Below are 13,859 nucleotides of genomic sequence, written 5' to 3'. Positions count from 1 at the left end.
GCATGCATTTCAGATAAAAAATAAATGTCCATTTTCAGGAGAACTAACATTCATATATATTTAGTCTTTCACAAGTACATCTGAAAATAACAACAATGAAAACAAGGCCCCTGTAAACAAAATGCAAACATCCTTTCTAAGGAGAACGAAAGGAATTCACTTCTGTATCGATCTCCAATTTCAGGGTATCAGCATCTCCTCTACTTCTGTTAAAGTTACTTCTAAATATTATGCACTTCATGAACAAATTTGTAAAGATATCCAGCATTGGACATTGTTTTTATATAATATTGACAGAAAAAATATTAGTTAAAACATTACTACTCATGATATAGCAAGATGAAAGATTGACAAAGGTTTGACAAAAGAGTTCTTGTTCTTGCTACTGGTCACAAAGCAATAGTTCTGATGCATAACTCCCCTTTTTACTGTCCATTGCATGTACTCTTTACTTGTTAGTAGTATCTTGTTGGTCAGGGTTCCTTTTTTGGTAAGACAAATCTAAATTTCATTCTGAGGGATGAGAGCCTTTATATAGCCCATTGTCACCTGTATAAATTTACAGTAGTCTTCCATTGTAACCTAGCACTCTCTATAGCAATATAAAATGTTCTCACCTGGATGCATCTAAACATGTGTTCATTAGATAGGGTACCACATAATTTGCCATTAAAATCACTATCTTTACCAGTGAAAGGACACTATTGATAATTACACAACAGCTAACTACAGTGATTATTCTGAGCAATCTAGGATGTATTTTAATTCAATAAATAAGTCATTACATTATTCTTTACTGGATCTCTGTATGATACACAAGACTCAAACTCTAAAGGCATCAATTCACTGATTTATATCTTTTGTTCTAGAAAATGAGAAATGTTTTGTTAGTATCTGAAGATTGTGGTGCTAGCATAGATATAAAAAACAGGGGTAAGAGTCATTCAGAAATACAGTCCCATACCTCTTTCTAAAATCTTGTTACTAAATGTCCAGTCTTGTTCTTCACAAGTCCCTGATAATTTGGATCATCCTTTCAAAACCTTAGACACTAAGCATAAGCCATAATATATCCTTATGTGAAGCCACCCTCTCTTCTAGGATAAGTGGACAAGGTAGCCTTATGAAAGATTGACTCTCCACTGTCCTCAAGGGACAATCCTGAATGGGACAGGCACACAGCAGTCCACTTAGAGCTGGTGGCAGCATATCATGCAGAGCCAGTGGTAAGCCAAGCTTAAAATCATTCCTTCTCTTTGAGAGGGTTACAGGAAACTCTGCAGGAGGTCATAGTTATGGCCTGAAAGTGTGGTCGCAATGTGGCAGGATCCAGACCTACTTGGAGTGAGAGAAGGTGAATTTTACTTTGTGCCTTTGTTATCTGCTTGGACTCATTTTTGTCCCTACATAATTATGAAGGCCTAATAGGCAAGCCTACCTTAGGCAAGGTGCACAATATACATCTTATTCAAAGGAGGCAGTTTAGGTCCTATGGCCGCATGGTGTCCCATTCTCCACTGGGCCCTGTAGCAAGTCAAAAGTTATTTCTCAAACATCAAGCTGTTAGAACTATCCTTTATTTCATCAGCCAATCCAGAGAAAAATGTGTTTTGACATAGAAATGACCATTTCTGCATCTTTCAATATTTTTACAGTGACGGTAATATTAAATTTTCCTATGAGTGTGTTATTGCTTTTAGTTTACCGTTTTTGTAGTTTCCATAGTGGTAGGTAGGCCTCAAGTAAGGTCAGGGATTGGAGGAGACCCAGAAAATGAAAGGGAGGTAGACCCTTGCTTTGAAGAAAACATCAGTTTTAGAAATTTACCTCTTTGTACCTCATTTTGAACTTAGGTTAACAAATTGAAATAAAGCTTAAATGAGGTAACACATTTAATACCTTGGCACAGTTCAAGCCAAATAATATTAGGTAAATGTTGGCTCTAAATAATCCTATATAATAAAGAGCTCATATGCTAATTAGACCAAACAGCCTAACGACCTTCTGGACGTCCTTCCGGACAACCTTCCGGACGAAGCCGGGGCTGTGAGAGCTGGCCAGGGCTGTGAGGACCAAGCCCCTTGCATGGATTTTGTGCATCAGGCCTCTGGTATTATAATAATAGACAATGATCTTGAGAAGTTATGTGCTCTATTACTAGTCATTAAAGATACATTTTATACTTATTTTATACATGTTTATTTTATTATATTTTCAGTTTGAATAGGCATTATTCTTCCCAGATAGAACCTTATATTTTGTCTAGCATAGAGTGTGTGCACAATAAAAAACAAATATATAAATGAATAAAACAAATGATAATCCATTGAATGGCAGAAAATATCAGTGGCCTTCTACTTTCTCCTGTTTCATCATCAACGTTTTACCATTGATCCCAAGGGATCAGAGCAGTCCTTTTTAATGCTTTATCTTCTAACCATTTCTTATCTTTCCATTTTCACCTCTTGTTTTACCTATAGCTTTCCTGACATCATTATTAGATGTTGTATATTATTTTAAAATTTATCTTTTATATTGATTTCCTCCTCCTACACTTTGCACATGCCATTTTTTATACCTGAGCTTTGCAAAAAGCTCACGGTGTAGTCCTATTCATTTCTTTAGATGACTCATTCTTTTGGCTCTCATATGTATTTTGTGACAATACTATCAAAATGTTATTTGTGTGTGGTTTCCCACTTCTTATTGGTCATCTTCCATTTTCAAAGTCTCTGCCCATGGCTTATGTTTATTTTTATGGATTTATTTAGACTTAAATTCTAAAATTCAAAGGGGCATTTGCCTGACAAAACTTAGCAATTCCCTTTCTTTGCAAGGAGAACATAATTCCGGGTTGGGGAAATATTCTTTCATCTCACCATTGTAACATCTCACTATTTACCCTTGCCTCACATGTTTTTCAGAGTAATTATTTTTTAGTTGGAGGAGAGATGAAAACACTCATATGAATCTAAAGCTTTTAATTTTCTACATTGAACTTCAAATTCACTACTCTATGCCAGGATCTTTCTGGTAGAGTTGAAAAGTACATTTATTGTCTATCAGTACAATTTGCATAAAAATATGTTGGAACTTTACATATTTATGGCACACACTTACTGAATCGCCTCAACTGCCAAACACCATAGAATTCGGTACATGTGCATTCTGCTCGAAAAATTACAGGAGAATTAACAACATAAAAATAATAAGAAATAGAAATATTCAAAGGATGCAGAGCTGTATATTGCCTATGCGAAAGCCCATACTGTGCAGTAAAGCTGTTGGTTTTCATGTTGCATAAAATGACAAAATCTGTGTACGGTTTGCTTGCCTTGGCTCATGCTGTAGAATGTAAAAAGGTATATATTGTATTACTGAAAGGAGGAATTTGGAAATTTGGTAAGGTCTGTAGCACCTGTTCTGTAAAGAGAGGCTTCCCCATTGATGTTCAATGTGCTGAAATATTTCAAACCCCTTGGAGACTCATTGATGTGCCTGCAGTCGGAGGCATCAGCAGTAATCATGAGTGTCTCCTTTCATTTGTAAAGTGCTCTAGCCAGAAAATTAAGCTGCAAGATGAAGATCTTGCTTCAGTGATCCATACTCTTGACATATTCAGCCTTTCAACCTGGTGTATTTCAAACTTCTTTATTTGAATCTCTCCAGGGAAGCCAGTCAAAGAATAAAAATGGCTCATAAAATAGCAGACTGCTTTTTGAATTGAACAAACAGCATTCTGCAGTGATTTTCTTTACCCTTTGCTCATTGCCAGGACACTTCCAAATATAGGAAAGCCCTTTCTTCTCATTTTCAAAGCATCACACAAGATGAACCCCAGCTTCTTCAAACAGCACGAAACCTCGCATCATCATATCTGAATCTAGATGAGCATTGAACCAAAATGACACAAAATTCCTAGAGTCCCGGGTATTGGAAGTTTCTATTAAAAGGGCATAGGAAAAAAAGAGAAAAAAAGAAAGTCATTCCTTACTCACTAAAACAAGTACCACAGTGCAGTAGTCACTTTAAACTACTGGTGTACTACATATAAATTACTTATTTAAGACATAATTTTAAGGAATATATGTACATGGTGGTACATATATTCTTTTGAATTATTGTTTTCAGTTTCTTTCCCTTTTCGTTATATATATACATGTAAAATGTTAAAAATAACAAATAAAAATAGATGTGTTATTATATGCTTTTATATGAGAGGTTCAATTGTGTCACATCTGTATATATATAGAAGTCTATCTACTATCTACACTATTGACAAAAAATGATCAATTATCTTAGGTTATAAGCAATTAATATTTCTGAACATATTCTCTACATCAAAACTATGCTAGGCCTTAGTAGGTTTGGCTCAGTGAATAGAGTGTTGGCCCCTGGACTAAAGGGTTGAATTCTGGGCAAGGGCACATACCTGGGTTGTGGGTTTGATCCCTGACCCGTGGGGATGCATGCAGTAGGCAACCAATTGATGCGTCTTTCTCACATCGATGTTTTTCTCTCTCTGTCTCTCCCTCTTCCTTCTACTCTCTCTAAAAAATCAATGGAAAATATCCCCAGGTGAGGATTAATAAACAAACAAAAAAACTATGCTAGGCACAGTGATTTGTATTAATACAAAGGGCTGAGTTGTTAAGCTGATTTGTGCAAAGTATGCATTTTACCTAAATCAAGCTTTATAATGATTTTAAGGTTACAGGATAGAACCAAGTAAGCGTGCAGCCTTTCTTTCACGCAAAAATGCAATGGATTTCCAAGTGTTTCTTTACAAGTACTCTGGCATTTCACTCAGTTCTAGGACATGGGAGCTGCTGGGTTTCACAGGAAGACTTTCCAAGATGTAAGGGGAAGCTGCCCCTAATTTATACCTTTGGCAACAAGCTCCGTCAACATTCATTCTGGGTCTTCAGGTTATGAGAGCAAGCCTGAGAATCAAACTCAACACTTTCAGATTATAAAGCATAAAGAAGGAAGAGCTTAGGCTTTTGATAACATGTTTGAACTGCTTTATCAGCACTGAAACTGCTCTGGCTCTGAGCTCCTTTATCTGCTAGGTAATACTTATCTACATTATTTATGTCAGCTTTAATATGGTATTAAATTCTTTTACACTCTAATGATACAGAAGCAAAGGCAGGGAACTTGGGAAAACAAAATAGAAGAGAAATACAAGTTTGAAAGAGATCAGTACCAAAATGATAAGTCATCATTATATGTAATTTATTACCTTTCTTTTTAATTAAATTTATTGAGGGAACATTGGTTAATAAGATTATATAGGTTTCCAGTGTACAATTCTATGACACATCATCTGTGTATTGCATCATGTGCCCACCACCCAAAGTCAATTCTTCTTCCATCACCATATATTTACCCCCTTTACTCTTTACTACCCCTACGCACCTCCCTCTGGTACCCACCATACTCCTGTCTGTGTCTATGAGGTTTTGTTTGTTTTTCTTTTCTTTCTCTTTTCTTTTTATTAAATTTATTGGGGTGACACTTATTAACAAAATTATACAATTTCAGGTGTATAATCCCACACATATCTGTACACTGTATTGTGTATTCTCCACCCCATGTCAACTCTCCTTCCATCATCATTTATCCTCCCTATACTCTCCTTTACCAACCCTACCACTCCCTCTTCCCCCAGCAATCACCACACTGTTGTCCATGTCCATGAGTTTTTTTCTCTCTTTTTTTTTGGTCTTTTTTTTCTTTTGCTCAATTCCTCCCTTCCCCACTGGACACTGTCAGCCCACTCTCTCTGAGTCTGTTTCTACAGGGTGTCCCCCCCAAAATGTATACACACTTTAATAGCTGATAGCTCAGTTGATGTCTCTTTCTTTTTAGATTTAACCCATTGGAGTTAATAATTATTCAAAGTGTGTATACATTTTGGGGGCATCCTTTATTTTGTTTGTTAGTTCATTTTGTTCATTAGATTCCACATATGAATGAAATCATATGGTACTTGTCTTCCTCTGACTGGCTTATCTCAGTTAGCACAATGCTCTTCATATTCATTCATGTTATCGAAAAGGGTAAGAGTTTCTTCTTTTTTTAAAGCTGAGTTGTATTCCATTATGTAAATGTACCACAGCTTTTTTATCCATTCATCTACTGATGGACACTTGGGCTGCTTCCTAATGTTGACTATCATAAATAATGTTGCAATGAACATGGTGGTACATATATTCTTTTGAATTATTGTTTTCAGTTTCTTTGGATAAATTCCAAGATCATAAGGCAATTTGTTTTCCTTGTTTGTTCATTTGTTGCTTTCAGTTTTATATCCCATACTAGAGGCCCAGTGCACGAAATTAATGCACGGGTAGTGTCCCTAGGCCTGGCTGGCGATCAGGGCCGATCAGGTTCTCCACCTCCCCATCTCCTCCTTCTCTCACTCCCTCAGTGACCAGCCACCGCAGCTGGCCACCTACCATGTTCCTTGCCGCCCCCTGGTGGTCAGTGTACATCACAGCAAGCGATCAAACTCCGGTTCTCCTGGTCGAACTCCCAAGGGGACACTTTGCCCATTAGCCTTTTATATACACTGAGTGGCCAGATTATTATGACCACCTGATGTTTGTAGGCAAATTAGCTATAATTTTGCGCTGAAGTTGCTAGAGGGTCAGACCATTATAAATAGGGAAGCAGGTTGTTTACCACAATAGTAGAAGTGATTTTTTCCTGAAGATATGGGTAAACAATGAGATTTAATAACCTTTGAATGTGGGATATATATTACATATATAGCTATGAGTTAAATCATATTGTTCTTGACTATTTTTATCTGAGTTATTTTGCTTAGCATGGTATTCTCAAAATCTATCCAGATTGTTGCTAATGACAGTGCATCATGTTTTCTATGGCTGAGTAGTATTCCTTTGTATATATTACATATCAGATTTTCTTTATCCAATCATCTGTCTATCTAAGGACACTGCAATTGTTTTCCAGAAGAGGGGCTGCTGGGTCATATACTTTATTCTTAATTTTGGAGGGAAACCCAAAACTAAGGAAAGTAAAGGCAAATTAAATGAATGGGACTATAATTCATTATTAATAACATAGAATATGTGTCCCATGTCATCCATTCAACATCCATTTCACCCTTCTCTAGTTTTTCTTCCTAGAAAACAGAGGCAGGAAAGATAAAAACTACATTTTCTAAGCTTATTTGGATTCAGGTTTGTAGATGTGACAGATTTGGCTGCTCACATGCACATACGAGGCACTGAAAGACAAACATGAGATAGAGGCCATAGAGCAGCTTCTTTTGCTATTTCACCTGGCAAATGTGGATATTGAGGCATTTGCTGTTTCACACAACACATCAATAGCTGTGCTATAGCTCAGTAACTGGTTTCAGGAAAGCAGAGAGATGGTACAAGCATCCGTTTTACTGGTCCTGATTGCAAAAGATACAATGTAGTTCTGGAGACAAGAGCAAAAACTCTTTTTTTTTTTCATCATAGTGGTGTCCTAAATGTCTCTAGGTGTATATGTTTGTGATTTCCTGATAGGGGATTATTTTTGTTGTTGTTTATCCTCACCTGAGGATATTTTTTTCTATTGATTTTTATTTATTTTTTTTTAGAGAGAGTGAGAGAGAAAAAGAAACCTCTCACATTGATTGGTTGCCTCCTGCACATACCTTGATCAGGGAGGGGGGTCAAACTTGCAACCCAGGTACCTGCCCTTGACTGAGAATCTACTTCAGTGTGCAGGCTGCTGCTCTAACCACGGAGCAACCGACCAGAGCTTGATAGTGAATTTTGATTTTAGTAGTTCCTGGTTGTGACGATGTAAATGTGGTTTTAGGGCTTAAAAGTTTATGATCTTAAAAGGAAGTTCCTTAGCAGGCAGGTTCCAGGAGTGATTTGGTTAGTTGCTCCAGAAATTCAACTAGCATCTTCTTCAGCTAGCTCACTGATTTCCTAAAACTTTAAATATCCTACAATAATATCCAATCAATATCTCTTAATATCCTTAAACAAGTTTTCTATTTCTTAAATAGATCCAGAGACATAGAAGCATGGAACAGACTGTGGAATCTCAGAGGGAAGGCCTGGTAGATGGGTGAGAAGAGATCAACCAAAGAACTTGTATGCATATATGCATAACCCATAACACAGACAATAGGTTGGTGAAGGCCTGGGGTGGGGGTGGGGGTGAGACTATAAGGAGTCAATAGGGAAAAAAAGGGGACGTATGTAATACTTTCAACAATAAAGATTATATTCCTATATAATAAAAACCTAATATGCAAATTGTCCCCTCATCCAGGAGTTCGACCACTTGTTATGACCTCTTGCTATGATGTGCACTGACCACCAGGGGGTGGCGTGGAGCATGGTGGGCATTGGCTATGCAGTGCTGGCAGCAGGTGGCAGTAGAGGTGCTGCCGGCCACAATTGGGTCCTGATGAGTGCGGGACCGCAGCGGGATGGTGGAACAGGTGAGCAGGGGGCACCAGGCCAAGGTCGGTGCAAGCGGGGGCAATCGCCCTGCTGATTGCCCCACAGACTGCGACCAGCAGTGGTGGCGGGGGGTAGGGCTGCCACCCAGGTCCCAGGTGCTGAGGGAGCTGGGTGAGTGGCCTGGCCCTGATCAATCGCCCCACAGACGGGATGGTGGAGCAGGTCAGGGGGTGGTGGCAGGCCACCCTACAGGCCACCCTGAGGGACCCCACCCATGTATGAATTCATACACCGAGCCTCTAGTAAATAAATAAACTACCTAGAGTGGAATTTTGTTCCACTTAACTCTAACAAATATCAAAAGCATAATTACCTTATTATTTCACACATTTATGCATTAAATATGTTCCTGTGACTATGTCTTTTTTTTCAAGTACCTAACAAGGTGCTAGGTAATGCAATTCATAACTTTATATAGATATATAAATAGAAATAAATTTGTATGCAATCTAATATATTTGTGTAAATAGTTTTCATTTCAAAATATTCCTTTCTACTAGAGTATGAAAATAGCAACAGAAAGTACATTAAACATTTATTATTAAAGATTTATGAGGATTATATGAAAGATAAACAGACATTTAAAGCATCAAATGTAGCCTGGCTGGCATGGTTCAATGGTTGAGTGTCAACCTATGAACCAGGAGGTCACAGTTTGATTCCTGGTCAGGTCACATGCCCGGGTTGCAGGCTCAATCCCCAGTGTGGGATGTGCAGGAGGCAGTTTATCAATGATTCTCCCTCAACATTGATGTTTCTATCTCCCTCTCTCTCGCTCCCTCTCCTTCCCTCTCTGAAATCAATCAAAATACATTAAAAAAAATAAAGTATCAAATGTATACACACATTCCTTTGAAGAAGGCAAACTGCTATACAGCATATGCATTGTTTAATGACAGGTTTACATAACATCAAAATAACCTCTCACAGTGGATACACTTGTGAATATAGGCATGAGTACCCAAGCTGATCTTACTCTGTTTATTTACTTTTTATAAATATATTTTCCTATCAACTTGTAAAGAGTTTCTAACCACCAATTTTCCTATGGAATGTTTCTGGTTTAGTTTAAAAGGTATTTAACTTCGTGTAGACAATCATTGGAATGAAAGGAAGAACCCATAAAGACAAAATTTGAAATGTTATCCACAGGTAACTATTTGAACAATATTTAATTTCTGCTTAACTCTATCAGTCTATTAGCCATCAGGAAGCAAGGCTGTTTCTATACTTAGGCAGCTTAAGTAGCTTTCAACACAGTTTAACTTGATTGAAAGTGATTAAGTACTTTATCTTTGTACACTGAGTACACAGGTTGAAATCCCAAAACTATCATTCACTAACAAGTGACCCTGAGTGATTTAATTAACTTCTCTAAGGCTGAATTTCTGCACTTATTAATTCTATATCTATCATCCCCTATCTGTTTGTATATATATATATATATATGTAAAGCAGTAATATGCAAATGAGGTCGAGACTCCGTAACGGTCACAACCAGCTCAGGAGGAGGGGCTGGACACAGCTCTGAGCCTGAGAGAACAACACGCAGGCGCATCCTAGAGCCTGAGGGATCAACACAGAGAGGCACCTATTCCCAGCCTCAGACACAGCTGGGGGCAGGCCCCCAGCAGACACACACACACACACACACACACACACACACGCACACACACGAGGCACCTGCTCTGAGCCTACATGGCTGCGGTCACCTGACAGGGCTGCGAGGGGAGAGGAAAGCCTAGCCTGCCACGTGTACCAGTGCCCAGGAGTTGCTTGGGCCCCTTGGTCTGGGGTTTTCTCTGGGGCAGTCTCCTGGTTGCTTCTCTGGTCCCAGTCAAGGGAAGGAGCCAGGGGTGGGGGAAACGAGGCCAGGCTAATCTGGATTTTCCAACTGTTCCCGCTGTGTGTTTGCTCCAGGGGCTGGCGGGAGGAAGTTCTCCGCACAAAGGATTTCAGGAAGGCAGAGGTGCTCTGTGGCAAAGGCACAGCGGCCCTGGGACAGCCCGAGGATCTGCAGCACAGAGCGCGGGGCAGGGCAGCCACTGCAGGGGCCGTCCCTGGCACCTCTCACCCCTCTGAGGGCATCAACTCAGGATGTCACAGATGTGGAAACAAACCCAGAGTTTAGAACTGCCCAGTTCACATAAAGGCTTCCAATTCAGCACCCTCTCCACGCTTCTTCAAGTTCACAACCATTGACTGAACACTTTCTATCAAGTTCCTAGAAGGTGGTAATCCCTCACCAACTGTGGTTTTAAGAGGGTTCCCTTTTAGATGTACACCTTTACACAGCTTTTTCAAAGAGGCACTTACATGCCATACAACTCACCCACAACAGGCATATTGTTTGATGTGTGAATTTCCACAGCAGCTCAACCACCGACACAAACTGTTTTCAAGCTTCCATCACGCTATTTTCCCATCTGCAGTCAACCCCACCCCAGCCCCAGCCCCAGGCAACCACAGGTCTGCTTTCTGTCTCTGTAATTTTGTCTTTTCTAGAAATCTCCACCTTCTTAAAAAAACACACACAAAAAAAAACAAGAACACTGCTGTCCTCAGGCCTGGAAAGGGAAAGAGGACTGAGGGCAAAAAAGATGTCTCTGTGAAGGGCCTAGAGTGCAGGTCCCGGCCCCTCCTGCTTCAACTCCCAGATGAACAAACTCAGGCTCAGAGAGGCCTGGGTGTGGTTCAGTCTTTTCAACGAGGCCTGCATCCCAGACGCTAATGACAGTGGCAGCAGTGATGGTACTACTCAGGGCCTGGCCTGGCCACGTGGCCCTCTCCCAGCGGACACACACACACACACACACACACACACACGGGGCACCTGCTCTGAGCCTCCAATGTGGCTGGGGGCAGGCCTCCAGCGGACACACACACACACACACACACACACACATATACACACACATACACATACACACACACACATACACACGAGGTGCCTGCTCTGAGTCTCCGCAGCCAGACCGGCCATGGGGAGCAGGCCTAAGCTGTCAGTAGGACATCCCCTGAGGGCTCCCAGACTGTGAGAGGGGGCAGGCTGGGCTGAGGGACCCCAGCATGAATTTCATGCACCAGGCCTCTAGTTTATTAATAGTAGGATAAATCCTATAGGTGTTACATGAAGAATAATTGACTTTTTCTTCTTCTAAAGCACTTAGCCTAGGGCTTGTCACATCAGGATAGATTTAATAAAGGCTAGTGTGTTTTGGGGGGAGGAGGGTTTGGTGTTTGTTTGTTTATTTGTTTTTTATTGAGGAAGATGTTGGGGCCTTCGTATTTGAAACATCTTTTTCACAGGCCTAACAGTTGTTCCAATCAACAATTTTAGCATTAGTCTATAAGTGTTATCTAAAAAAAGATATGTATTTAAATTTCATTTAGGCATTAAGTTATAACAAATGTAGTAACTAGACTACTTAAGTACTGTACGCATGTCAAAGGATGCAATATCAACCTTTCAGAAAACCATAATATGATGCAAGCATACATATTTTAATGGAACAAAGAAAGGTGAGAACATATGATGATAACTATGGGGGGTATAAGAGAGAAAGGATTTCAGAAAAGTGAAAAATGATAGGTCACTGTAAAAGAATTTCACCTAATTCAAACTTTTTAATATAGACAATGATAGTAATAGAATATTTTATGTATAAACAAAGTTAACTGAAAAATATATCAAGAAAATATAAAGTACTCAGAAAACTAGGATTTAATGCATATTCCACGTATCTTTTTGATAACAGTTGATGTCTTATTTGATATTATAAATATAAAGAATTATTGACCTGGTAATTAATCAGTTTACAAGTTGTTCTCCTTAGCCAATCATATGTATATTTATACAAGAAGGTTATAAGGATTTCAATTAGTCTTCTATTTGACTTTTTTGCATTCTTTTGGCAAGATAATTAATTTTCAATAAATTGCCAAGGAGCACTTGTTAAGGTATAATAGGTATTGTAGAGGCACTGAATATATTAATTTCTTTCGATGAGCTATTAATATATTATTCCAGCAAGGTTTTTAGACAGTTAATTAAAAATGTTTAACAAGGCAGCACATGGCAAAGTACTTAAGATAATCACCAAAGTAAGATACATTAGCAAAAACCACAATGGAAAAAAGAAAACGTACCTTGATCCTGGCAACAAAACAAATATCCTTGTTACACCAGACAAATATGCATTTTTAAAAAAGTCACCTTGTTTCTAATAAGGTTGGCACTGTCAGTCACACTGGATTTCATCATAAATGGTGCACTGGTATTGCTGTAAATGTGCTGTGTTCTGATAGTACAGTCTGTAACTGCCTCCACACGACGGAATGTGTTAGAGATATGACTTAATTACTCTGCACCTCCATTTATACTTTCTCTATGCGTTCATGATTTTTAGGTATCAGTCTCAATATCACATGAATTTATTGCTTGAAACAAAATATTTGTAATCTGTCTTCTGGGGGCAATTGTCATTAATATCTTTGAAAGCTGGGAATATGTTCTGGAGAGAGAAATTACCGTAAATCAATGCTTGCAGATATATATCCTGTTTACATTGATTTGGAACATATTTATTATGATTAATATCAAAAAGTATGATTTATTTCTTCATTGAACGTTATAATTTAGAGTTAGAAAACATTTTGAAAATGTGTGCCTATATTTATTGAGTGAGCAAAAACCCTTCATTTTATAGAGGACATATGTAGTGATTTTTTGTTTGTTTTTTGTTGCATATTAATTATACCTTAATAAAGCTGGTAAAAATAAGATTAGTCTAAGATAAAAAACAAAACAAACAAAAAACACTAGTCTACAGGCATAGCTAGCACTGAAACAGAAGTTTTCTTATTTATTCCATTTATCTTTTCAATATAATTTGCAGTTTTAAATTATATAGTCCACATACATAGCAAAAGATAATAAAGCTTATATATGTCCAAAATGTAATGTTAGAATCATTTTATAAAAAATTAAGGCAAACGCCAGTCAATGAAAGAAAAATACCACATGATCTCACCCATTTATGGATAATTAAGACCATTATAAACTGATGAACAAAAATAGATACAGAGGCAGAGCAACATCGAACAGACTGTCAAACTACAGCGGGAAGTCTGGGGAGGGTTGGGGCAAGGGGGTAAGAGATCAACCGAAGGACTTGTATTCATGCATATAAGCATAACCAATGGACAGGGGGGGGGGGCGGGTAGGGGAGGCCAGGGGAAGGTCAAGGAGAGAAAAAAAGAGAGACATATGTAATACTCTTTGTAATACTTTAAGCAATAAAACAAAATTTTTAAAAAAAGCAATATATTTATATATATAGTATGTGGGAA

This window comes from Myotis lucifugus, unplaced genomic scaffold (assembly GCF_000147115.1).
Source record: "Myotis lucifugus unplaced genomic scaffold, Myoluc2.0 scaffold_12, whole genome shotgun sequence".
NCBI classification, from domain to species: Eukaryota; Metazoa; Chordata; class Mammalia; order Chiroptera; family Vespertilionidae; genus Myotis; species Myotis lucifugus.
This window is presented reverse-complemented; position numbering follows the sequence as displayed.